Here is a 27,801-nt window from a genome sequence, read left to right as displayed (position 1 = left end):
ATTCCTCCCCTATCCATAAATCTGTCCAGAATTTAATTTTTTGCCCATTCCCAACTTCCAGCTTTGTATGTTTCAGAAATTCTTCCCAACGTTTACTAATACACTTCCAAATACCTCATTTTGCCTTCAACTGCAAAGAGGAAGGTCTCCAATCAGTCTTGATTCCATAAATAGCACTGATCAGCTTCTTCCATACTTTATCCCCTTCCTGAGTAAATCTCCATAGCCATTTAAAAAGTAGACTCTTATTGTGGGCTTTCAAATTCCTTATCCCCAAACCACCCCCTTCTTTATCATTTAACACCACTTGCCATTTAATTAAATGCATTTTCTTTTTAGTAGCATTGCCATCCCATAGAAAATTATTCCTCATGGTGTTTATCTTTTTCTCCACTGCTACAGGCATAGCAAAGAGTGACATCAAGTAAGTTGGCATTCCATCTAATACACTTTTAATCAATGTGACTCTACCTCCCATAGATAAATATTGCTTCATCCAGGGAACCAACTTATTTGCACATCTATCCAAAATCCCTTGCCACATGTTCTGATCATTTTTTCTAGCACCCAGAGGTAGCCCAAGATATACTGTTGGAAATCTCTCAACCTTACAACCCAAGATAACAGCCAACTCCTCAACTGTATCATCAGCATTAATGCTAAATATGTTGCTTTTGGCCAGATTTGTTCTTAATCCAGTCACTGCTTCAAAAATTTGCAGAACTCCTTTTAGGTATAGAATTTGTTCTTTCTCTGCTTCACAAAAGAGAAGGGTGTCATCAGCATATAATATATGAGAAACTGTGACTCTATTATAACCAGATCTACCAAAATGCATCCCTTTAATCCATCCCAATTTCTCTGCCTTCATTAACATCCTACTAAACACTTCCATCACCAAGGTGAGCAAATATGGGGACAAGGGGTCCCCTTGTCTCAAACCCTTTGAGATCTAAAATAACCCTGGGGATTTCCATTAATTAACACAGAAAAACTTGCGGTAGATACACAAAACTTGATCCAGTCAATCCCTCTGTCTCCAAAGTTCATTTGCCTTAGAATGTTTAACAGACAAGACCAATTCACATGGTCATAAGCTTTCTCAAGATCCAATTTGCAAGCAACACCTTTTTTCTTCATTCTCAGCAGATAGTCAACACTCTCATTTGCAATCATAGCAGCATCAATTATTTGCTTGCCCTTAATAAATGCATTCTGGCTATTTGATACTACTTTATCAATTACCACTTTAAGTCTTTTTACCAGCAGTTTTGCAATGATCTTATATACGCTTCCCAACAGACTACTAGGTCTAAAATCTTTCACCTCTTTAACTCCCTTTTTCTTGGGGATCAATGCAATGAAAGTAGAGTTCATACTTCTGATAAAGGAACCTTTTTATAAAAAGCCTCCACAGTTTGCCACACATCATTCTTAACTGTATTCTAGCACTTTTGGAAGAAATAAAGATTGAAGCCATCAGGTCCTGGTGCTTTATCTCCTCTGAATGATTTAATAACATTTTCCAACTCTTCCATAGAAAAAGGTACTAAGTTCAAATCTCATTGCCATCCATTATCAGAAAAAGAATTTCTCGATGCTTGGCCATGAAAAACAATCTGGCCTGTACATGAGGAGACATGTTGAAAATATAATTAAATAGTAAATAAAGTATGTTCTCTAACAGCGTAAGATTTTAGATAAGATGATCACACATTTCAGCACCCTATGAGGTGAAAACAAGCCGGACTCCTCTAATTGAATGTCTTGGTTTAACCAATGAACGCAAGAGTTGAAGTTGCATCATCTTAAATGTTTATAGGAGTAATCTGTCATTCACTACGCTCTCTGAACTCTTCACTTTCTAGATAAAGTATTAAGAAGTTTAAGCAGGTCTATTTTATTTCTGTTCTCCCACTATATCCGAATGTTATGGTACACTGTCCAATAGAATTTACCATTTCAAAAATTTAGATATATTCTGTGTCATTCTAAAATGAAAGGACGTCTGATTTCTGATGGAAAGAGTAAGAGGTTGTTTGGTTCAAGGGATTAGGTGGGTTATCCTGGTATAAATTTTGGGATTTAATTTATCTTGTATTTGGTTGGAGTTATTAGTTAAAACAGGTATTTTTTAATACCAAAATCTTGGTATAGCTTATCCCATATAGAATGTGGGATAAGTTATCCAGGTTTTAATCCTGGGTTTAATCCCAGAATTATAACCCTGGGATATCCTGGTTTTAAACCAAACAACCCCTAATTATTTTCACTAGACTTGAATCTTTGAATAATTAGTTTTAGAAGATACATCATGGTAGGCATGCTGCAAGTTTGGTGATGACATCTCTCATAGTTTAGCTGGTAGAGTTCAGTGGTTTTAGTTGGAATGTACAGGAAAAAAATATACTTTCAAGATAATTACCAAAAGAATATACTTTCAAGTTAAATTTGTTTTGCTTGGTATTGGGATGTTTATGTTCTTTACCCTTTGATTCTATATCATGATTTCGATGTCTTGTTGCTCACTGGCAATGCTTTTTTAGGAATATGAAGAGAAATTGAAAGAAAAGGGTGAAGAGCCAGTAATGTTTAGGTAAGAGAAGGCCTCTCTTGTATTATTGATGTTGTGAGAATGCCCCTTTCTCCTTGATACTTTATTACATCTGTTTTTCCCACTCTCTGCAGTCACCTGGGCCCCCCTCAAAGGCGGACCACTGCGAAAGAGGAAGAAAGGGTCAATCACCCTAAACCTGAAGTAAGGTCTTGCTTCACTCTTACGTTTTATGGAAGTTGCTTTTGCCGATCCATGAATAACATGGCATATGTGGATGCAGGACTCAGTTTATTATCACCCCACACTGAATCCTACTGGAGCTCCTCCTCCTGGAAAACCTCCCATGTTTAAGTCAACAATAGGTATCTATAGTTCATATCTCATGTTAATTTTATATTGCTACTCTCTCTCTCTCTCTCCCCACCTCTGATCCCTCCTGTTTCAAACTGCAGGACCTAGAATACCATTATCAGCTGCTTCATCTAGTGGTGCTGCATCATCTTCGAAGTCAGATGTGGAAGATGGTGCTTTACCAGCTCTTCCACCACCTCCATTGCCCCCAACTGGTGATGCAGATTCTGTGGATGGGATGCCTGCATCTTTACCTTTACCTCCTCCACCTCCTATGCCGCCAAAGCCTGTAGTGACGGACATGGGTGCTTCATTGCCACACATTCTTTGCCCCCACCACCTCCTGGTCCCCCACCAAAGGAACAGATCTCTGTTCATCCTCCACTTCCTCCACCTCCTCCTCGACCCCTTCATCAATCTGCTCAACCTCCTCATCCTGGCACAGGTAGAAATGAGAGGGATAAAAATCATTCTGAACTGGATGAGATGGCCTCAAGAGAACAAAATCAAGTACACGTCTTAGGAAATCTTATTAGATATATATCTAAAGATCCCTTTCTGGAACATTAAAAGTGAACTTGTTTGTGGTTGCTACTCCCTGGCCCTAAAGTTGTTCCCTATCTCTTTAACTTCTCAGGCATCAACTGTGCTTCCTCCTCCACCTGGAATGCCATTGAAGTCAGATGGCATGCCTGCTCAATCTGATGCTAAAGCTTCAGAAATGAAGTCATCTTCAATTGCCGCCGCCACCTCCACCACCCACGGCAACAGCCTCTAGTTCCTGGTCCTGCCATGGTCCCAACTCTTCAGCCTGACGTATTACCTCCTAGAATATCTCGATTCCCTCCACCCCTACCTCTAACTGATATGCTGCCCCCACCTGGAATTGCGATCCAGCCTTCTCCACCTGGAATGATGGCCCCTCTAATGCCAAGACCACCTTTTGGACCTCCTGCAGGACCTCCACCAATGATGAGACCACCTCTTCCGCCTGGTCCTCCTCCTTTTCAAGAAGATGGTGCTAGACTGCTTGCTCCTCAAAAGCCATCATATGTCAAATCAGCTGCTTCAACAGTTGTTAAGAGGCCTCTAGCTCAGCATACACCAGAACTTACAGCAATGGTGAGTAATCTTCCATTTCACCCTTTCTTGTACCTTTGTTATCCTGTATTTATTTGCATCAACTTTCAAGTGTATTTTGAAAGAAAGGCTGAAACTTTATATAAACTGAAGTAGAGGTGTTTGTGTCAATTAACTATGTGGTGTAACCTCACGGATGTATGTGAAGTTAGATAATATTTCCGAGACTTTTTAGCAACTCTTCAGGAATAGACAGGGATATATCTATAAACAACTTTTTTACCTTCGCCGTGCAATCTTGTTGCTGGTTTTTGGTTGATGAATAAAACTTTTTGCGTAGTTATCATTGAGCAAAAACATTATTAGGTCAAATTTTCAACAACCCAAATCGTAGCCCTTTGTTGTCGGTGATGAAACCCTATAGGCTTTGTCTTTAAGCACCCAAGCATATCCCTAGCCAACTCATAGTTATCGTTAAATGTCACCATATTCGTTGTCCTCTCCGTAAACCCATCAATGGAATTTGTGATATCTCTTCATACTGGAGAATAAAGTATAGGGAGCAGGAAGGAGCGAAAGAAATGGGTAGGTGAAAGAGGGAAGGGGGAACCTGGAGAAAGGAAAAATTCCTAAAAATATCCCTATTTGTAAGTTGGGAGAAAAATTGTCATCCACTCCCAGGATAAATTAATTAATCTCAGGTATTTGGAGGAATAATCCAAAGGCAGCTTTATTCAGAGCTGCTAAACTACTTGCCAAAGAGACGATCCCAGTGAGAATGTGTGGATTATCTCCCACGTTTTTTCTCCTACTTCAATGTGTAATATACCCTCTTTCAAACCTAGGAGATAAGAAGGAAAATGTGCCTTATCCAACTTGAAAAAAGAAAATGTTAAACATGCACTGATTCCACAATTTTATTATAATTCCTACAAATGTCACAAAGTTGGTTTTATAAAAAAAACAAATGTTGTTACCATTATGATTATTGTCACGATCCATTTTCTGAACAAGTCGTGACCGGCACCCGATCGGTAAATTTGACCAAGCGAACCATCTGCGCTCATCAAAATGATTATAACTTCAAACTTTATATGCAACAAGGCAATACTTTAATCAAATACTTTTAATAAATTTGAATATCTAAAATAAACCAACTCCAAAACTTTATTCGTAGTAGCTACTGAAATACTTCAAAGTTATTATCAAAAATATCTGAATCTTAACCCACCGATTGTGTCTATGAAGCCTTTACTGATAAACTGACGCACTGCTAAGTAAACAAAGAAATAGCTAAATAATGATGACTCAAATGAATACTCCACGAACGAAAGCGGAGCTCACCAATAGCACTAGAAGTGAGGGAAATCCTAACCTGTAGCATGTTCGCCTGCAAAATCGGTTCCTAAGTTGTACCGCAGACCACCGCAGGTTCCTAAAAGAGAACATCCAGTATTTTGGAAAGCGTTAAGCGCAAAAAAGCGACGAGGCCTCGCTTCACAGAAGCGAGAAACACGAAGCGAAGCGCGCTTTTTTTTCATGTGAAGCGCAATTTAACTCATAAATAAAAAAATAAAATAGGCATAGATAAATGGCTAAGAACTCATTAAAAATAACATATTAAGCAGATGACTTTATGCCATTTGAATAATCAAAAATTTACTACAATCAACAATAAAAAAAATAACAATTAATTCACTGATAAATTACAGAAAACAGAAAACAGAGCATAAATTGCAGAAAGCAAAGCATACAGTAGCATAAAACAGAGCACTTTTAATAACAGAAGAAGAAGAAGTCATTTAGTGCACAAAATGAGTGCTTAAAAAGTGAAAAATTGAAAGAATTTCATCAGAAGAAGAACAGAAGAAGAAGAATAACAGAAGAACAAGACCAGAAGAAGAAGAAGAACAGAAGAAGAAGAAGAAGAAGAAGAAGAAGAAGAAGAAGAAGTTGAAGAAACTTACCGAGATCTGGAGAAGAAGTAGTTGGAGCAGCAGTGGTCGTCGCTGAAGTTCGCTGGAGAAGAAGTCGCCTTTTTAGCAAAAAAGCGCTAACCCTGCGCCTCACCTCGCTTCATCGCTTAAAGCGAGAAGCGAGCGCTTTTAATAACACTGAGAACGTCAGTACCATCCATTGTACTCAGTGGATCTCAATGCCCCCCTCCCCTCCCAAAACAGGGAGCGAAACTTTAATAAAATATACATTACAAGCAAAGATTCTAAATGCATGGAAAGCATAAAGCTTCTAAGAATAATTCTTAAATAGTTGCATAACATCAGTTTATGAATATTCTAAAAGAATTTTTTTTCTTTTTCTTTCATATCTAAAAAAATACTTCATGTTATGTTTCGAAAGTTCTAACTATCCTGGCTTATTTTTGTCTTAATCATCATGTGATCGGCACGGGTTCAATCCTAACCTGTTCGAATGGGCCCAATCCACGAGGTGCACTCACTTCATGGTTCTCGGCGCTCATGTATCATACCTTAGCCTGGTTAGGCAAATTCTCAACAACGAGACCCTTGGCTCGTGTGCTTCCTACGTTGGCACAAGTAGTTTCATGAAGTTAGCGCCTATAAGCACGTGATTTTTGCTTCACGGACGATCGCTCCAAAAGAAAATAAAAAATAGTGACAAATGGCTTCGCTGCACAATTTTTCGATCTTTCCGTAACATGTGTTGTTGGTCATTTGTGTGTCTGCCCATTTTGCATCCAGTCACTATCAAACAAAAATACAAAACTATGTGTCGGTAAAAGAAAATTCAAAAAAATATATATATATGTGTGCATCGTTCGTTCTAGGCTTTTAGTTAACTTACTTAAATATTTTTGTGATAATTGTGTTAAAATGTTACATTGTTGTTTAGTTTTAATTTCGTTGTTTTATTATCTATTATTTTTATTTTTGTTTTAAAAGAAAAAAAATGAAAAAGAAAAGAAAGCAAAAGAGTGAAGGATTAAAATCGATTTGGGCCCAGAAATTGAAACAAAAGGGGCCCAAAAACGGCACTCAAACCCAGTCCAGACCAGGCCTGCCCAGGCACCTCCTGAAACGACGTCGTTTCAGGCAAATCAATCTGAGCCGTCCGTCCCAGCCGATCCAACGGTTCAGGACCTCTTTCAGCGACCCATGTTCAAACCCGACCCAAATAACCAGCCTGACCCAACCCCTCACTTAAACCAAACGACCCCGTTTAACTGCCAAACGACCCCGTCTCATTTCTCAGCATCAGATCCAAGCCGTTGAGATCATCTGATCTAACGGCTCAGATCCAATCAGCCTCCCCATATATAAACTCAACCCTTCACCCCACGCCCCCTATCCGAACCCCACCCCTCACTCGTCTCCTTCCCCGAGCTGAAACCCCAAACCCTAGCAAGCCGCCCTAGCTTCCCCTCCACCAAAACCCGGCGGCACGAACGCCGGTGACCACCCCCTTCACACCCCTAAAGCATCCAACCACCCTGAACACGAATCCACTAACCACGAACCTCGAATCACCTCCTATCGTCTCGAATCTGGATTTGAAGATTCGAGACAAAACTCGATCTATGCCAAACCACCCCATCTTCATACCAGACACTCCCCTGACCTTCCTCGTGACCAAACCAAGCTTGGTTTGGTCCGAATCTACCCACAACTCCCTAAAAATCAGATCTGGAAATCCAGACCTTAGAACACATGCACCTGGGGAATCTGGCCGGCCTTGACAAGGGTTTGAGGTCTAATAGACCTTAATCAAGGTGTTCTCATGTGAGAACACCCTGATTAAAGTTTGTTCGGCTTCAAGAGTTCGAAGTTGAGTCAGGTTTGGGTCATTTTGATTTCAAACTCTTTTTGGTAAGTTTTCCTTTCTTTTGTTTTATTTCTAATTAAGTTGTCAGCATATTTCTTTGTGTTTGTTTGTTATTTTGTTATTTTTCATTCGGATTTCTTCCATCTCTGTTAAAGGCCTTTTTATTTGGTCAATTGTCTTCTGTTTGTGTTCTGAATATACCCTGTGATATACGTGCTCATCAATTAGATTAGTCGTCAAACGAGTTTAATTCATATAAGTTCCCAGTGTTTGAACAAATTTGTCTGAAGTCATTCGGGACTCTATACGTGTTGTTTATATGAACGATTGATTGTTATGTGTTACGATTAATATAGTCGAGTCGATATATGTCGTCAATTAGTTTCAATCGTTAATGGTAACAACTTGATTCGTATTGCTTATTTCTGCTGTGATCGTATTTGAGTCCCATTAGAAACTGAATTGTATTGCCTATTGATTTTGTTCAAATCGAATTAAAGAACATCTAGGGGAAAGGTTATAATGGCAGATTCAGACTTTGATTTTAAAACACGATGCCATTTGGTTTAGACCGTGGGCAGCATGTGTATGGTTAGCTTTAAGGAATTAAAATAATTGGACAACATGTGCTGTCAGATTATATTCCTACTGCCCATACTTTGGTTAAATAAACAAGTGATCAGTACACTTTAACAACCAAAAAAGAGAGGGGCTGTCAGGGATTTCATGGGAGCTTGGTTATTTAAAACAAGTGAGTGGAAAAACAACAGGGGGGCAATTTTGAGTTGTAAAACAGACTGTAAAGTGTTAAGGTTAGGCTATAAAAGAGGAGACCTTCCATTAGAAAAGGGGTTCATTTTTGGAGTCTTGAGAGATTCTGTGAGTAAGAAAACTGAAAAGGAAAAACAAAAATAAATTTCAGAACATTGTGAATGAGTATTGTCTAGAAGAAACTGTGTAAGAGTCCAGTTGGATCAGGTTGTCTTTGTGGTTTTGCTTTTCTGTCGTTTGCCAAGCTTTCTTGTGGTCATTGGATTTCTGTTGCTATTACATTCAACATTCTGGGCTATTATTTCCTACTCTGTTTTTCTGGGATTGTTTATTTGTTGCTCGACTCCTTGCTGAGCTTCATCATTGTTGGCTGGTCGTTGTTGCTGTGTTGTTGCTGTGAATCTGCTGCGCTGTTGTTTGCTGTGTACTATTCAGCTGATCCTTTTCCTTCTTCTTTTGTTCCTCTATACCAGGTACACAACTAATACTGTCCATGTAATTTGAAAGTCGAGCATGAATACAAAAGGGAAGATTTGAAGACATCTATGTCCACATGTAGTTGCTATATAGATGATTATGTAGTGCGTAATGGTTTACAATCTTGTTTGGGTATTGGAGTTGGTCCTTTCATATAGTGAATACAAAAAAAATGTAGTATGGTTTGATATCATATGTTGGTTAGGTTAACAGACAAAGGGATTGGCAGTATACTAGGCTATGTCTTGAAAATTAGTTGTGTTTTGTAATTAGCGTTCTCTTTTAATGCATGTCAAAGAATAAAACTATCCGCCTTAGTTAATTTTCATTCTCTTTTGATAAACTGCCTCGTTATAATTATCAAGCCACACCCTTATAACAATTAGCACAAGTCCGCGCCCCTCAACCTTATGAAGGTCGAGCCCAGGTCAAAACAGACCAAACAGACCCGCCTCGGATAAACAGTGGCCCAGGTCTGGCCCATCCCGCATGAGCTGGATTTGGGCCCATAATGTTCGATCAGCTGTCCGTATGCATGGTCATGTTTCCTTATTCTGTAAAAGCATTTCGGATCCTGCTGTAAATAATCTGCAAGCATGTAAATAATTAAGAGATTTTCTTTTATTTTAGAGACGAACTTAATAGGAAATATAGTCATTATAGGTTTATCCTTTAAAATAAGAATGAGATGAGCCTCGCCGCATAAAAAACACAAATTGCGGGGCCCTCAGTAAATACTTGTTTTAAATTATTTAGAATTCAGGAGGGCCGCTTAGTGAATTTCGTGGCCTTTCCAAAAATAATAACGTGATAGTCTCTTTAGGCGCGCGTTTAATAATTTACTTTCTTAAACTCGGGTGTGCATTTCATGCGACCCAAATCCAAATCTCAAAACATCAAATAAAATGCGTTCCGGATTGTGGGTGCATTTCATGTGACGCAGTCCAAAGACGTGTTTTAAGCGATGTTCACATTCTTGTAAATACAATAATAATAAAGCGGTTAAAAGTTAAAATTGGCATATTGGTTCATAATTGTATTTTAAAATCAGATAAATAAGCCGAATATAACAGTTGAGCGACCGTGCTAGAACCACGGAACTCGGGAATGCCTAACACCTTCTCCCGGGTTAACAGAATTCCTTATCTAGATTTCTGGTACGCAGACTGTAATATAGAGTCATTCATTTCCTCGATTCGGGATTAAAATTGGTGACTTGGGACACCCTAAATCTCCCAAGTGGCGACTCTGAAATAATTAAACCAATCCCGTTTCGATTGTCCTTTAATTGGAAAAACTCCCCCTGCGCCCTCGGGTGCGGAAAAAGGAGGTGTGACAGCGCCTTGGTCAGGACTCTGCTGGGGAGATTCTGTACCCATAACCACTGGTTCAGGGTTAAGAATTCGAGCTTAAAATAATTGTTGTTATTTGGCTTTATCTATTATCTGATTTTTACATGTTTGAGCCTAATGTGTTAAATGCTGCTTTTACCGCTTTGATATTATTTGAACTGTATATAAACTGTGCCGAAACCCATATCCTTTCTGAGTCTTCTAAATCATGAAGAAGGGTGTACTTCGTACGACTTCTTTTCTGTATAGTGTCAAATCCTAATTTAGAACGAGGTTCGGACAAGTTGCTAAGCCGGTGAAGCTTCTGTATTCCCGGTACGCTGCCCCCCCTCGGCTCGAGCTGTCCGCTCGGGTAAGCCAGGTCTAGAACAAATATAACAAAGCCATATGCCGGATCCCTAGTAGGAACGTTTATTTGCATCATGTTCATTTGACTTAGGGGACTCAACACAGGGGTTGGGTCCGTCTAGGAATAGCAACCTGAAATAGAAAAGGCCATCCTGATGCATCATACTCACTGCTTGTGCATTTATTTGCTTCAAACATGCATGATGACCGGTTTTGAATGTTGGGAAATTTTTACAAAAAAAAAAAATATATATATAATAAATAAATAAATACAAAATAAAAAAAATATAAATAAAAAAAAAATAGAAATAAATAAACCAGTTAGTTTATCACCCGAACTACGTCGGTTTGATTCTCACCGGATGTGAGATACGTAGGCAACCCTCATCGGGTCCAACTCTTTTTCCATTTTTACCAAAAATGATATACCATAAAGCATATATGTATATATGTATACACATGTATTTTTTTTTGTTTTGTCCAAAGATTTTTGGTTAGAGTCAAAATAAAGGTTTTTGTTTTCACCTAAAAGGTCACCCTAATAAATGTGCAGGATGAACACAGAGCAAAATGAACCATTCTCAGCCCTCAGCGAGGTCCCTCTACAACTCCACATGTGGTGGAATGACTTGGAAGCCGATAGCAAAGGGGTAATAGGAAGAATATTGGGAGGTTTTGTAAATTTGTTGGGTGTTGAGCCGAGGACAGATATTCTTGAAGCTCTAATACCATTTTGGGACCCCACCTGCAATGTATTCCGTTTTGTTGACTTTGAACTTTCACCGACACTTGAGGAAGTTGCCGGATATGCGGGACTGAATGAGAAGTTAAGAGGGCAATATTTGCTTTCGCCAAGGCCAGTGTCCCCGCATGCGTTTCTGGATCTACTAAGCATTAGTCGGAAGGTACAACATGACGATTTATCAAGAGGGTGTTGTGATCTCCATTTCTTGTATCAGCGGTACGGGACCCCGCAGGGTTTCGAGGAACCGAACCTTGGGCTAACTCACGGCGGGAACAGAAACAAATGGGAAGCAAGACGTACTTTGGCTTTTATCACAGCATTCTTGGGAGTCATGGTCTGCCCAAGGAAGGACAAAAAGATAGAGATAGGTCTGGTAGGGATGGCCGACGTGGCAATCAAAAGAACCAATAGTACTGTGGTTCCTTTGATTTTGTCCGAAATCTACCGGGCTCTAACTATATGCCGAGAAGGAGGTACGTTCTTCCAAGGTTGCAACCTGTTACTTCAGCTATGGATGCAGGAACACCTCCATCACCGAGTAGGATACATGAACCACGGGTTGACCGAGAGGAATTGTATCAGCGGATTCAAGAAGCGCATGACAGGCGCCAGATTTCCTGAAGGTGTCGAAGAATGGGTTACACGGTTAAGGTCAACAACATCTGACCAAATTGAATGGGCATTTGGTTGGTTGACTGATACTGAGGTTATCTACATGTCGGCTGAAGAATGTCATGTTCTCTTAATGGGGCTTCGCAGCATCCAGCCATATGCCCCTCATCGGGTATTACGACAACTGGGCAGGTTTCAAGTAGTCCCTAATGATGAAAATCTGAGCAAGCATGCCTTGGAATTAAGCCCGGGAGTCATATTCCCCGAGGGGAAGATTAGAAAACTGTGGCATGAATGTAGATTCTTGGAGCCCAAAACCATGGTACGAGAGCTAGCTAAAGGTGAGGTAGACCCAAAGTACGATGCTTGGTTCGAAAGAAGGTTTCAGACTCGGCAAAAACCTGCTAAAAGGGCCCACGTCCAACACTTCACCGATGATTCACAAGAGCAATGGGGATGGTTAAAAAGGGAGAAAGGTTACCGGGTCGAAATCGGGAAGCTAAAGCAACAAGTTGAAAGGCTTGTATTTGAGAACAATGTGCAAGTCGCCTCGGAGCAGGCTGAAAGAAACAAGTTAGCCCAAGAAAACCAAACCTTGAAGGCCCGCCTTCGCCAAGCCAGTAAGAGTAACGTTGACCGACAGAAGCGTCGCTCTGATGAAAGATTGATAGCAAGTTTGAGAAATCAGGTCATCCAAGGCCAAGAAGAATTAGAACAATCAAGAGCTTGCATAACAAGGATGAAGGTCAGAGGGGCAAAGTACGCAATGGCCCGGAAGCAGCATTTGCAACAGGTCATAAGGGATTATGAAATGAGCGTCAGAATATTAAGGGAGACGAGCTCCACTCTACATGATCGGATCGTCAAACAAGCACGAGACGCCCAGGCCGACAGAAGACAGTGCTACGATGCAATGGCCTGCATGGAAAGACAAATGGAGTTGTTTCAGGATCAACTTGCTGACGATGCTCAGTCACTGGGGTTAAAGAACCAACAAATCAGGCAGTTGCTCAGTGAAATAGATAGCATTCGAGCAAGGATTGATGAAATAGGGCATTACATCTACATGAAATGCTTGGCATGTGAGCGAACACCTCGGAAGACCCTCCTTGTTTCCATCATGGGCTGCGTCCGCCGGATTATGAACGAGTTGAAGAACCTGCAAAGAGACCTTACACCTAGAGCCGCGGAAAGGCCGAATGATGCCTCGCGGGCCCTTAAATTGGAGAATTAGTTTTGGTCAAGTCCTGTTTATTTGGCTTTGGTTGTTTTTCCATATGTTGTTTTCTTTTCATTAAACCAAGTTTAAAACCGTGGAGTCTGTACTTCTGCTATTTTTATTTTAAGTACTGTGTAATAGCAAATTTTGATAATGAAATTAAGTGACTCCAGAAGAATTACTGTGTGTCTTTGCTTTGAGGCAGAACTACGCCTGGTCTGATTCGCGCGGGGACGTGATACGTAGGCAATCCCCATAAGATTCGACCGCTTTTAATAAATAAAGAAAAGAAAATGTAAATAAAATAAAACACAGGGTTTCGCAAAATACTTTAAAAAGAGACGAATGAACAAACCGGGATGACGCATGTGGTTTGAAGCAAAGCATGTAGAAACGGTTAACTGCCTAGGTGCATTGCATCCTCTATGTGTTATGATCAAATCTGTTAAGCTCTAACACTAACAAAGTTTGTTGTTGTCTGATACCAGACAGTTAGTTGTTAAAGAATTCTGGCAACACATTCATACCAAACCAGATCCAAAGGACCGATAGCATCAAGCATGACTACTTCGGAGAATAGCAATGAGGAAGAAAGGCCGATGAGCCAATTGCTAAAAGAGGCAATGGAAAAGATTGAAAGGATGGGACTAGAGATGCATGCAATGCAGCTAGCCCTGGCCAAAACACAAAAGAGCCCTGAGACACTGGGACACATGCCGGAATACCCGCACTCTGGCCCTTCCACAAGCCGCCAAACCCCCTCTATCATCAAGAAAGAAGCCCTCATGATTCCCAAGCTCCACCACCCCATCAACCTCTCCCAACACCCAACATTCCCATTTTTGTGGGACCTACATCAGCTCCTTTGCAGCGAACGACTAGTGAGCCATTGTTTCAGGCTCACGATACCCAATACTATCCCCCTGAGCCTACATTCCATGCACCCGAACCACAGGCTTACAATCCCCATTTGGAAGTACCGGCAGAGGTTGAGAAGCCGGTTAAGGCCCCTGAACAGGATGAAGTGTTGAGAAAGTTCAAAAGCCTGGAGCAATCCTTCAGGAACTTGCACGGGCTGGGCAATCAAGTCAGCGTGGCATACAAAGATCTGTGCCCTTTCCCAGATGTCCAACTCCCGGCTGGGTTCAAGATGCCCAAGTTTGATTTATATGAAGGGCACGGTGATCCCATGGCACATTTGCGGGGATTCTGTAGCAAAATGAGAGGGGCAGGAGGCAAGGATGAGCTTTTGATAGCTTATTTCGGCCAAAGTCTGAGCGGATCTGCACTGGAATGGTATACCAGGCAGGATTTCAGCAGGTGGTACACGTGGGATGATCTGGCGCAGGCTTTTGCAGGTCATTTCCAGTACAATCTAGAGATAGTCCCTGACCGTCTCACGTTATTGAGAACTGGGAAGAAACCCGGGGAAAGTTTTCGCGAGTTCGGGTTCCGCTGGAGAGAACAAGCAGCTAGAGTCGATCCTCCCATGAGAGAGGGAGAGATGGTGGACTATTTTTTGCAGACATTGGATCCAACCTACTTTGGTCACTTGGTGACGACGGTTGGAAAATCTTTCAACGAGGTGGTCAAAATTGGGGTCATGATAGAAGAAGGTTTGAGGTCGGACAAGATCTTAAACTATTCGGCACTTAAGGCCACAACCCAGGCTATTCAAAGCGGCACGGGAGGTGCGCTAAGAAGAAAGAAAGAAGAGGTTGCCACGATCGAGGCAGGCAGTTGGTCCAGGGCTGGCAGGCCGCACTACAACCAACCCAGGCCTCACAGGTCAAACTACCCATACAACCCACCACAAAATTTCTATCCACCTCGAGAACCACATTGTTCCGTACACCAAGCCCAGGTATACACTCAGCCTCCGGTTCGCCCACAATGGCGCGCACCGGCTCCCCAGAACATATATGCACCACCACAAAACACCTACCCTCCACCAAGGGCATATAGAAACCCTTCAGGGGCAGGTTTCCGGGGAAATCCAGATGCTAGGAATGACAGGTTGCGGAAGCAAAGAACCTTCACCGAACTGGGAGAAACCTACACCGCTGTGTTCCACAAGCTGCGGCAATTGGGTTTGGTTAGTCCTGTCCATACTCGGGAACCAAATCCCCCGCCTCAGAATTTGGATCGTTCAATCAGTTGTGAATACTGTTCAGGGATGCTCGGGCACGATACCGAGAAGTGTTGGAAGTTAAGGCATGCCATACAGGATCTTATTGACACCAATAAGATCGAGGTCCAGACACCGGAGGCCCCTAACATCAACCAAAACCCACTGCCAGCGCACCACGAAGCTCACATGATTGAGTTGGTGTGTGAGGGAGGAGAATTAAGAAAACCCTCACAAACAGTGATGATGATCCAAGCCGCCCCGAAAGAAGTCTTAACCAGTGGAGCAACGAGTATACAGTCGCAGGGAGAAGGCGTCAAGCCGGTAGTGATATTGGGGAAGAGCCCGTCCGTCATAGCAAGCAAACCCGAGCCAAGCAAGTTGGTAATACCAGGGATCCTGCCCACACCGGCAGTCATGTTGAAAGGGGTATGTAGAGAACGGGTGACCATAAAGCCGGTGGTCCAACTGCCGATGATTGACAGCAGGGCTGTGCCCTGGAAATATGAAAAGGCAGTGGTGACGTACCAAGGAAAACAGGTGGAAGAAGTCAGTTGTGAAGCGCAAGGGCTGACTCGATCAGGTCGATGTTTTGCTCCGGTGGAGTTAAGAAAAACCAACCCAGTGGCAACCAAGAAGCCAGTGTCAGAAGAAGAGGCTGAAGAATTCCTGAGGAAGATGAAAGTACAAGACTATTCTGTGGTTGAGCAGCTGAGAAAAACACCTGCCCAGATCTCACTATTGTCATTACTCCTCCATTCCGAGGAACATCGTCGGGCCCTGTTAAAGATATTGAACGAGGCCCATGTACCCAGTGAGATTTCTGTAAACCACCTGGAAACCATTGCCAGCAAGATTTTCGAGGTGAACAGAGTGACATTCTCAGATGATGACCTGCCGGTGGAAGGAACGGAGCACAATAAAGCTCTTATACCTAGCTGTCAAATGTGAAGACTCGGTGGTAACCCGAGTATTGGTGGATAACGGCTCAAGCGCCAATATTTGTCCATTATCCACCCTGGACCAGTTAAAGATTGACCGTGGAAGAATCCGGGAGAATAGCATCTGTGTCCGGGGGTTTGACGGAAACGGAACAGCCACTGTGGGGGATGTTGTACTTGAACTGACCATTGGTCCGGTCCTGTTTACCATGGAATTCCAGGTATTGGACGCCACGGTATCTTACAACTTGCTGTTAGGACGACCTTGGATTCATGCAGCTAAAGCGGTGCCTTCCACCCTACATCAGACAGTGAAGTTCGAGTGGGAAAGACAAGAGGTCGTGTTGCACGGCGAGGATACAACATGCACCATGAGCGGAACCATTGTGCCTTTCATAGAGACCACTGATGACAAAGGTCCTTGGGTCTACCAGATTTTCAATACAGGGTCGGCCAACAAAATTTCTGAAGGAGAAATCATCCCGCGCCCTAGGGTAGCTGCCGCAACAGTCATGATGGTATCAGAAATGCTGGGTAATGGATTTGTGCCGGGAAAAGGCCTGGGAGTTGAACTTCAAGGGATAGTCCAACCTGTCTCCCTTCCTAAGAATCTGGAAACTTTCGGGTTGGGGTTCAAACCAACCGCAGCAGACAGGAAGCAAGCGCGAAAAATGAAGAAGAGGGTCTGGTCTCTGCCTAAACCAGTGCCACGCCTCTCAAGGTCTTTTGTTAAAGCAAGTGCCAAGGAGTCAGCGATCCCAAAGATTCGAGGACCTTTGATCGGTATAAATGAAGACCTGAATCAGAGTTTTGAGAGGCTATTTGCGGATGTCAGTATGGTGGAAGCTGGAGAAGGTTCCAGCAGAGCAGAGATACAATTTGTGGGGCCTGAGGCCAAGACCAACAATTGGACGGTTACTCCTCTTCCTGTCCGAGGGGAGTCTTGGTAGTAGGCTTTGATTAATGTTTTGTTTGTTTGTTTGTTTGATCGGATTATTCAAGGGTGTAATCCCAATTTTACTTTCGTTTTGTAAAAGTGTGAACCCTTTTTATCCTGCAAATTTAATAAAGTTCTTTTCTTTTGTCCCATTTTAATTTCTTGTTTTGTTCTTTCTGAACAGTTCTCTTTTTACTGGTCCTAATGACATGGCATGCACAGCGGATCTTCGACCTAGTCTAATAAATCAATCTGAAACCGACTCAATGATGCAAAAGGTCGTTTGTGACGATGAATCTGAATGTGACGAAGGTGAAGCCTTCGAAGAAATAAACAGAGAACTGTGCCAATTTGAAGAGAAACCCAAGCCTAACTTAAATGACACCGAGGCTGTGAATCTAGGAGACGCTGATAACGTCCAAGAGACCAAAATTAGCATCCACATTGAGCCGAATGTCAGAACAGAATTGATCAAAACTCTCAGGGAATTCAAAGATGTTTTTGCCTGGTCCTATGATGATATGCCTGGATTAAGCACCAATTTAGTGGTTCACAAATTACCCACTGACCCGGCATACCCTCCGGTCAAGCAAAAACTAAGGAAATTTAAAACAGAAATGAGTGTAAAGATCAAAGAAGAAGTGATTAAGCAGTTGCAATCGAAGGTCATTCGGGTCACTCGATATCCCGAGTGGTTGGCCAATGTGGTACCAGTCCCAAAGAAGGATGGAAAAATCAGGGTGTGCGTCGACTACCGCAACCTCAACAAAGCAAGTCCCAAGGACAATTTTCCGTTACCCAACATTCATATCCTGATCGATAATTGCGCTGGGCGCGAGATCGGATCCTTTGTGGATTGCTATGCGGGTTATCATCAGATCCTAATGGACGAAGAGGATGCTGAGAAGACAGCGTTTATTACGCCGTGGGGAACCTACTGCTATCGGGTAATGCCGTTCGGGTTAAAGAACGCTGGGGCAACATACATGCGAGCAATGACTGCTGTGTTTCATGACATGATACACAAGGAAATCGAGGTGTACGTCGATGATGTGATCATCAAATCTTGGCGTCAGGAGGACCATGTAGCAGACCTAAGGAGATTTTTCCAAAGACTCCGGAGGTATGATATCAAGCTTAACCCGGCCAAATGCGCATTCGGGGTTCCATCAGGAAAGTTGCTAGGATTCATCGTCAGTCGACGGGGAATTGAGTTAGACCCGTCCAAAATTGAATCCATCCGAGATTTGCCACCGCCAAGGAACAAAACAGAGGTAATGAGTTTGCTGGGTAGACTCAATTATATCAGCAGGTTCATCGCTCAACTCACAGCAACTTGTGAGCCCATATTTCGGCTGCTGAGAAAGGACGCTGCAGTAGGTTGGACAGCAGAGTGTCAGGAGGCCTTCGACCAAATCAAAGGGTATCTGTCTAATCCACCCGTATTGGTCCCGCCTAAGCCCGGGAAACCCCTAATCCTTTACCTGACGGTCTTGGAAAATTCATTTGGTTGTGTACTGGGGCAACATGATGACACAGGGAGGAAGGAGCAGGCCATCTACTATCTTAGCAAGAAATTCACAGTGCATGAGGTCAAGTACACTCAACTCGAGAAAACGTGCTGCGCCCTAACTTGGGTAGCTCAGAAGTTGAAGCACTACCTGTCTTCATATACTACTTATCTCATATCCCGCTTGGACCCATTGAAGTATATCTTTCAGAAACCTATGCCCACGGGAAGGTTGGCAAAATGGCAAATTCTGCTCACAGAGTTTGATATCATCTATGTGACGAGGACGGCCATGAAAGCCCAGGCGCTGGCAGACCATTTGGCAGAGAATCCCGTTGATGAAAAATACGAGCCCTTAAGAACGTATTTTCCTGACGAAGAGGTGATGCATACGAATGAGTTGGAATTACCCGAGGAACCGGGTTGGAAGCTTTTCTTCGATGGAGCTGCAAACGCAAAAGGGGTTGGAATAGGAGCAGTACTCATTTCTGAAACAGGACGGCATTATCCTGTTACGGCTCAACTGCGCTTCTATTGCACCAACAATATGGCCGAATATGAGGCTTGCATTCTGGGTCTGCGCTTGGCTGCTGACATGGATGTCCAAGACGTCTTGGTCTTGGGAGACTCGGACCTCTTGGTACATCAAATTCAGGGTGAATGGGAAACACGAGATCTAAAGCTCATACCATACCGACAATGCTTGCATGATCTGAGCAAGAAATTTCGATCGGTAAAGTTCAAACACATCCCGAGAGTTCACAATGAGGTTGCGGATGCCTTAGCCACCTTAGCATCAATGCTGCACCACCCTGACAAAATGTATGTTGACCCTCTACACATCCAGGTCCGTGATCAGCACGCCTACTGCAATGCCATAGAAGAAGAAGCAGATGGCGAACCCTGGTTTCATGATATCAAGGAATACCTCAGGATGGGGATATATCCGGAACATGCCTCTGGGGACCAAAAAAGAGCCCTTCGGCGTTTGTCGAATGGTTTCTTCCTCAGTGGAGGAGTATTGTACAAAAGAACCCCGGATTTGGGATTGTTGAGATGCATAGATGCCGGGCAGGCAACGACGGTTATGGCGGAAGTACATGCCGGAGTTTGTGGGCCGCACATGAGCGGATATGTATTGGCAAGAAAGATCCTTCGAACAGGGTGTTATTGGCTAACCATGGAACACGACTGTATCACTTTCGTAAGGAAATGCCATCAGTGCCAGATACATGGAGATTTGATTCATTCTCCGCCAACAGAGTTACATACGATGTCAGCACCCTGGCCGTTTGTAGCATGGGGCATGGATGTCATTGGGCCCATCGAGCCAGCAGCGTCCAACGGTCATAGGTTCATTCTAGTGACCATTGATTACTTCACCAAATGGGTTGAGGCTAAAACCTTCAAATCAGTAACCAAGAAGGCAGTGGTGGACTTTGTTCACTCCCATATCATCTGCAGATTTGGGATCCCAAAAGTGATCATCACGGATAACGGTGCGAATCTTAATAGCAGCTTGATGAGAGAGGTATGCCAACAATTCAAGATTACACACCGCAATTCCACCCCATATCGTCCTAAGGCGAATGGAGCAGTCGAAGCAGCCAATAAGAATATCAAGAAGATACTGCGAAAGATGGTGGAAGGTTCCAGACAATGGCACGAGAAGTTACCCTTTGCCTTGTTGGGTTACCGCACTACCGTCCGGACTTCCATAGGCACAACTCCTTATTTGTTGGTGTATGGAACTGAGGCCGTGATACCAGCGGAGGTCGAAATTCCGTCCCTCCGAATTGTCGCTGAAGCCGGAATTGATGATGATGAATGGATCAAAGCTCGCTTGGAACAGTTGAGCCTGATAGATGAGAAAAGATTGGCAGCAGTGTGCCATGGTCAGCTGTACCAGAAGAGAATGGCAAGAGCGTATAATAAAAAGGTGCGCCCCAGGAAGTTTGAAGTAGGGCAGCAGGTATTGAAGAAGATCCTCCCACATCAGGTCGAGGCAAAAGGCAAATTCGCCCCAAATTGGCAAGGGCCTTATATCGTGACCAGAGTCTTGGCCAATGGTGCTTTGTGTTTGACAGATGTCGAAGGTAGATGTGTCGACATGGCTATCAATTCAGATGCAGTCAAGAGATATTATGCGTAATTTCTTTAAATTATGGCAATTTTGGTTTATTTGTTTGTATTTGGCATTTGTTGAATAATGAGATGACGGAGGCAATTCTTTCTTCTATCCAAACACTTTTAACCCTCGCTTCCCCCTTTGAGCCTTAAGCAAATTCTTTCAATACCCCTCTTTTGGAATCACTAATGGGAAAGATACGAAAAAAAAGAAAAGAAAAGAAAGGAAAAGAAAAGAAAAAGAAAAAGAAAAGGAAAAGAAAATGAAAAGAAAGAAAAGAAAAATCAAGGAATATAAAACCGTGGGAACTACGTTTGACCTGATTCCTCAAAGAGGATACGTAGGCGCCTCACGGCTCGGTCATAGTATGCATCATAGCAAATATAGGATGCATAATGTACATAGTGTGCATAATAGGCACAATGTGCGTAACGCACATAGCTCAACATAAGCATAAAAAATAAATTCCCCAAGCAAGAAAACTGGGGCAGAGGTTATGTTTTAAGTTCCAACAAAGGTTTGATTCCAAAAGTTGTAGCACATCACCCTTCAAATTGTTTTCATTTTTGTAGCCTTTCTTCAATCCCACACCAAAACCAACATCAACATCCAAAAGACCTCCCGATCAATGTTCGAGAGATGCCAAATCCGGCAAATAAGGCCGAGAATAATACACTGATCCCCAGCAAAGAAGAGGATCGTTAAGACTGGGAATGGGTTGATAGTCAAAAGAATCTCCAGAAGAGAGGGTCGTATCTACAACACCCCGGATCCTCGAAAGAAATAAAATGAGAGAGTCTTATCGGTGAAAACCTTCACAGGCACCGAGAGGCGATGTAAGATGAGGAATATGAAATGAGAGAGTCTTATTGGTGAAAACCTTCACAGGCACCATAAGGCGCTGGGAGATGAGAGAAAAGAGAGAGTCTCATTAGTGAAAACCCCTTGAAGGGCACTATGAGGCGACAAGACAGATCAGCAAAGCTACCACATTCGGAACGAAATGAACACTCCTTTATCATCCCCAGCAAGTCAAACCATCGGACAAATCAATTGATGCAAATAGACTGGGTCGGGAATCTATGGTGCACGCCATGATCACGGGAACCAGTCGTGTCCTCCAGATAAGTTCTTTTGATTGTCTCATCCCACAAAATATTGGTTCAGAAAGATTTTCTCCTTTCCATATCTTTTATTTCTTTTCCTAAAAATGTGTCTTGAAAGGATTTTTCAAAGCTTACTACCAGAAACAGAAGGGGAATTCATCCAATGCAGGATAATACAAACAGTCTTAAAGGCCGGTCCCAGGCAATGCAGAGATTGTGCCCGGAAATTTTGGAAGAAGTAAGCTCCAAAAGGGAGTGGTTTCGGGAGTTAGAAGCAGACTCCCACATCATGTGTTTAAAGAGAAAGCAGAAAAGGGGATAAATTGAAAACCAATCCCCAGCAGGCTAGAGACCCCCAACAGGCAACTTTGCCCGCCAACCAATTATGGGGACAAAGAGCAAGAAAAGAGGAAGAGAGAAAAATTGCTCGCCAGAAAGGCACCCTCTACCACCACGATTAAAACTGACCAAATCCTTTTGTCTGTTGCAGGGGAACAGAGGATTGATGAGGGCAGCAAGATGCAACGCCATGGAAGTCACCAAAAACCGGGGCAGAAAATTTTCTGCCGATTGTCGAAAATTTTCTCGGAAGAACGGGGAAACAATTTCAATACTTTTAAGTTCTAGGTCGCCCACCAGTATAATGCGGGAATACATTTTAAGCTCTAGGTCGCCCACCAGTATAATGCGGGAATACATTTTAAGTTCTAGGTCGCCCACCAGTATAATGCGGGAATACATTTAAGTTCTAGGTCGCCCACCAGTATAATGCGGGAATACATTTAAGTTCTAGGTCGCCCACCAGTATAATGCGTGAATACATTTAAGTTCTAGGTCGCCCACCAGTATAATGCGGGAATACATTTAAGTTCTAGGTCGCCCACCAGTATAATGCGGGAATACATTTAAGTTCTAGGTCGCCCACCAGTATAATGCGGGAATACATTTAAGTTCTAGGTCGCCCACCAGTATAATGCGGGAATACATTTTAAGTTCTAGGTCGCCCACCAGTATAATGCGGGAATACATTTAAGTTCTAGGTCGCCCACCAGTATAATGCGGGAATACATTTTAAGTTCTAGGTCGCCCACCAGTATAATGCGGGAATACTTTTAAGTTCTAGGTCGCCCACCAGTATAATGCGGGAATACATTTAAGTTCTAGGTCGCCCACCAGTATAATGCGGGAATACATTTAAGTTCTAGGTCGCCCACCAGTATAATGCGGGAATACATTTAAGTTCTAGGTCGCCCACCAGTATAATGCGGGAATACATTTAAGTTCTAGGTCGCCCACCAGTATAATGCGGGAATACATTTTAAGTTCTAGGTCGCCCACCAGTATAATGCGGGAATACTTTTAAGTTCTAGGTCGCCCACCAGTATAATGCGGGAATACATTTTAAGTTCTAGGTCGCCCACCAGTATAATGCGGGAATACTTTTAAGTTCTAGGTCGCCCACCAGTATAATGCGGGAATACTTTTAAGTTCTAGGTCGCCCACCAGTATAATGCGGGAATACTTTTAAGTTCTAGGTCGCCCACCAGTATAATGCGGGAATACTTTTAAGTTCTAGGTCGCCCACCAGTATAATGCGGGAATACTTTTAAGTTCTAGGTCGCCCACCAGTATAATGCGGGAATACTTTTAAGTTCTAGGTCGCCCACCAGTATAATGCGGGAATACTTTTAAGTTCTAGGTCGCCCACCAGTATAATGCGGGAATACTTTTAAGTTCTAGGTCGCCCACCAGTATAATGCGGGAATACATTTAAGTTCTAGGTCGCCCACCAGTATAATGCGGGAATACATTCAGCTCTAGATTTTGGAATCAGTCACCCCACCTGAAGACAGAAGGTTACAACAGAGATCCCCAAACGGGAAACAATAAAATCCCCAGCACCAAGAAGCAGACAACTGCAAAAGCAAGCGCACATTCAAAGGGAAGAAGGAACGCGTCTCAAAAGAAGTAGTTTGGGAACGTTGTAGCATGCCCAGTATAACAATTCTGATGAAAAGCCATACCACTGAAGAAACCATTGGAAGATCTAAAGAAGAAAGCCGTGTCCCCAGCAAATCAAGCAAAGTGATGAGAACTGACATTCAGAAAAGGTGAAGGACCAGCATCATCTCCAAGTTCACAAAATAAAGGCGTCAGAGGAAAGCGTTAGCCGACAAGAAAGCAAGGCAACAAGAACAAGTTGAAGATGGATGAGATTTCAGGATCCTCAGTTTAGCTTAGCTTCTTGTTTTCCTTTTAGAGCAATGTAATAGGGAGATCGGTTGAGCAGTAGCATCCTACAGCAGCATACAACAGCGCACAACAACAGCAAACACTACAGTCACACGGTAGTCCCAGCTACCAAAATTTCCCGAACTACATTGACCTGATTCCTGTTCAGCCCAGGATATGTAGGAAACCTCTGAAGCAAAGGTTCGGTCAAATCTTTTTCAAAAAATGCTTCACACGGAGTATTCGGACGGGCAAAAATCGCTCGCTTTATCTTTGCGCGAAAACCCTTCGTGTCTTCGTGCAAAGAGGGGCAGCTGTAAGCACGTGATTTTTGCTTCACGGACGATCGCTCCAAAAGAAAATAAAAAATAGTGACAAATGGCTTCGCTGCACAATTTTTCGATCTTTCCGTAACATGTGTTGTTGGTCATTTGTGTGTCTGCCCATTTTGCATCCAGTCACTATCAAACAAAAATACAAAACTATGTGTCGGTAAAAGAAAATTCAAAAAAATATATATATATGTGTGCATCGTTCGTTCTAGGCTTTTAGTTAACTTACTTAAATATTTTTGTGATAATTGTGTTAAAATGTTACATTGTTGTTTAGTTTTAATTTCGTTGTTTTATTATCTATTATTTTTATTTTTGTTTTAAAAGAAAAAAATGAAAAAAAAAGAAAGCAAAAGAGTGAAGGATTAAAATCGATTTGGGCCCAGAAATTGAAACAAAAGGGGCCCAAAAACGGCACTCAAACCCAGTCCAAACCAGGCCTGCCCTGACCACCTCCCGAAACGACGCCGCATCATGCGTCTGATCTGGGCCGTTCAAACTCTCGATCCAACGGCTCAGGACCTTTATCAGTAACCCGTTTCAAAACCCGACCCAGGAACCAATCCGATCCAACCCCTCACTTAAACCAAACGACCCCGTTTAACTACCAAACGACCCCGTCTCATTTCTCAGCATCAGATCCAAGCCGTTGAGATCATCTGATCTAACGGCTCAGATCCAATCAGCCTCCCCATATATAAACTCAACCCTTCACCCCACGCCCCCTATCCGAACCCCACCCCTCACTCGTCTCCTTCCCCGAGCTGAAACCCCAAACCCTAGCAAGCCGCCCTAGCTTCCCCTCCACCAAAACCCGGCGGCACGAACGCCGGTGACCACCCCCTTCACACCCCTAAAGCATCCAACCACCCTGAACACGAATCCACTAACCACGAACCTCGAATCACCTCCTATCGTCTCGAATCTGGATTTGAAGATTCGAGACAAAACTCGATCTATGCCAAACCACCCCATCTTCATACCAGACACTCCCCTGACCTTCCTCGTGACCAAACCAAGCTTGGTTTGGTCCGAATCTACCCACAACTCCCTAAAAATCAGATCTGGAAATCCAGACCTTAGAACACATGCACCTGGGGAATCTGGCCGGCCTTGACAAGGGTTTGAGGTCTAATAGACCTTAATCAAGGTGTTCTCATGTGAGAACACCCTGATTAAAGTTTGTTCGGCTTCAAGAGTTCGAAGTTGAGTCAGGTTTGGGTCATTTTGATTTCAAACTCTTTTTGGTAAGTTTTCCTTTCTTTTGTTTTATTTCTAATTAAGTTGTCAGCATATTTCTTTGTGTTTGTTTGTTATTTTGTTATTTTTCATTCGGATTTCTTCCATCTCTGTTAAAGGCCTTTTTATTTGGTCAATTGTCTTCTGTTTGTGTTCTGAATATACCCTGTGATATACGTGCTCATCAATTAGATTAGTCGTCAAACGAGTTTAATTCATATAAGTTCCCAGTGTTTGAACAAATTTGTCTGAAGTCATTCGGGACTCTATACGTGTTGTTTATATGAACGATTGATTGTTATGTGTTACGATTAATATAGTCGAGTCGATATATGTCGTCAATTAGTTTCAATCGTTAATGGTAACAACTTGATTCGTATTGCTTATTTCTGCTGTGATCGTATTTGAGTCCCATTAGAAACTGAATTGTATTGCCTATTGATTTTGTTCAAATCGAATTAAAGAACATCTAGGGGAAAGGTTATAATGGCAGATTCAGACTTTGATTTTAAAACACGATGCCATTTGGTTTAGACCGTGGGCAGCATGTGTATGGTTAGCTTTAAGGAATTAAAATAATTGGACAGCATGTGCTGTCAGATTATATTCCTACTGCCCATACTTTGGTTAAATAAACAAGTGATCAGTACACTTTAACAACCAAAAAAGAGAGAGGGGCTGTCAGGGATTTCATGGGAGCTTGGTTATTTAAAACAAGTGAGTGGAAAAACAACAGAGGGGGGGGGCAATTTTGAGTTGTAAAACAGACTGTAAAGTGTTAAGGTTAGGCTATAAAAGAGGAGACCTTCCATTAGAAAAGGGGTTCATTTTTGGAGTCTTGAGAGATTCTGTGAGTAAGAAAACTGAAAAGGAAAAACAGAAATAAATTTCAGAACATTGTGGATGAGTATTGTCTAGAAGAAACTGTGTAAGAGTCCAGTTGGATCAGGTTGTCTTTGTGGTTTTGCTTTTCTGTCATTTGCCAAGCTTTCTTGTGGTCATTGGATTTCTGTTGCTGTTACATTCAACATTCTGGGCTGTTATTTCCTACTCTGTTTTTCTGGGATTGTTTATTTGTTGCTCGACTCCTTGCTGAGCTTCATCATTGTTGGCTGGTCGTTGTTGCTGTGTTGTTGCTGTGAATCTGCTGCGCTGTTGTTTGCTGTGTACTATTCAGCTGATCCTTTTCCTTCTTCTTTTGTTCCTCTATACCAGGTACACAACTAATACTGTCCATGTAATTTGAAAGTCGAGCATGAATACAAAAGGGAAGATTTGAAGACATCTATGTCCACATGTAGTTGCTATATAGATGATTATGTAGTGCGTAATGGTTTACAATCTTGTTTGGGTATTGGAGTTGGTCCTTTCATATAGTGAATACAAAAAAAATGTAGTATGGTTTGATATCATATGTTGGTTAGGTTAACAGACAAAGGGATTGGCAGTATACTAGGCTATGTCTTGAAAATTAGTTGTGTTTTGTAATTAGCGTTCTCTTTTAATGCATGTCAAAGAATAAAACTATCCGCCTTAGTTAATTTTCATTCTCTTTTGATAAACTGCCTCGTTATAATTATCAAGCCACACCCTTATAACAATTAGCACAAGTCCGCGCCCCTCAACCTTATGAAGGTCGAGCCCAGGTCAAAACAGACCAAACAGACCCGCCTCGGATAAACAGTGGCCCAGGTCTGGCCCATCCCGCATGAGCTGGATTTGGGCCCATAATGTTCGATCAGCTGTCCGTATGCATGGTCATGTTTCCTTATTCTGTAAAAGCATTTCGGATCCTGCTGTAAATAATCTGCAAGCATGTAAATAATTAAGAGATTTTCTTTTATTTTAGAGACGAACTTAATAGGAAATATAGTCGTTGCAAATTCCTTTAAAAAATAAGAATGAGATGAGCCTCGCCGAATAAAAATACAAATT

General features: G+C 42.4%; 1 pseudogene; it reads left to right on the top strand.

The window, feature by feature from the left end:
• Positions 1-27,801, top strand: part of LOC104245670 (protein EARLY FLOWERING 5-like) — a 59,470-nt pseudogene that overhangs the window by 5,015 nt on the left and 26,654 nt on the right.

Source organism: Nicotiana sylvestris, chromosome 6, assembly GCF_000393655.2.
Source record: "Nicotiana sylvestris chromosome 6, ASM39365v2, whole genome shotgun sequence".
Lineage (NCBI taxonomy): Eukaryota > Viridiplantae > Streptophyta > Magnoliopsida > Solanales > Solanaceae > Nicotiana > Nicotiana sylvestris.
This window is presented reverse-complemented; position numbering and strand designations above follow the sequence as displayed.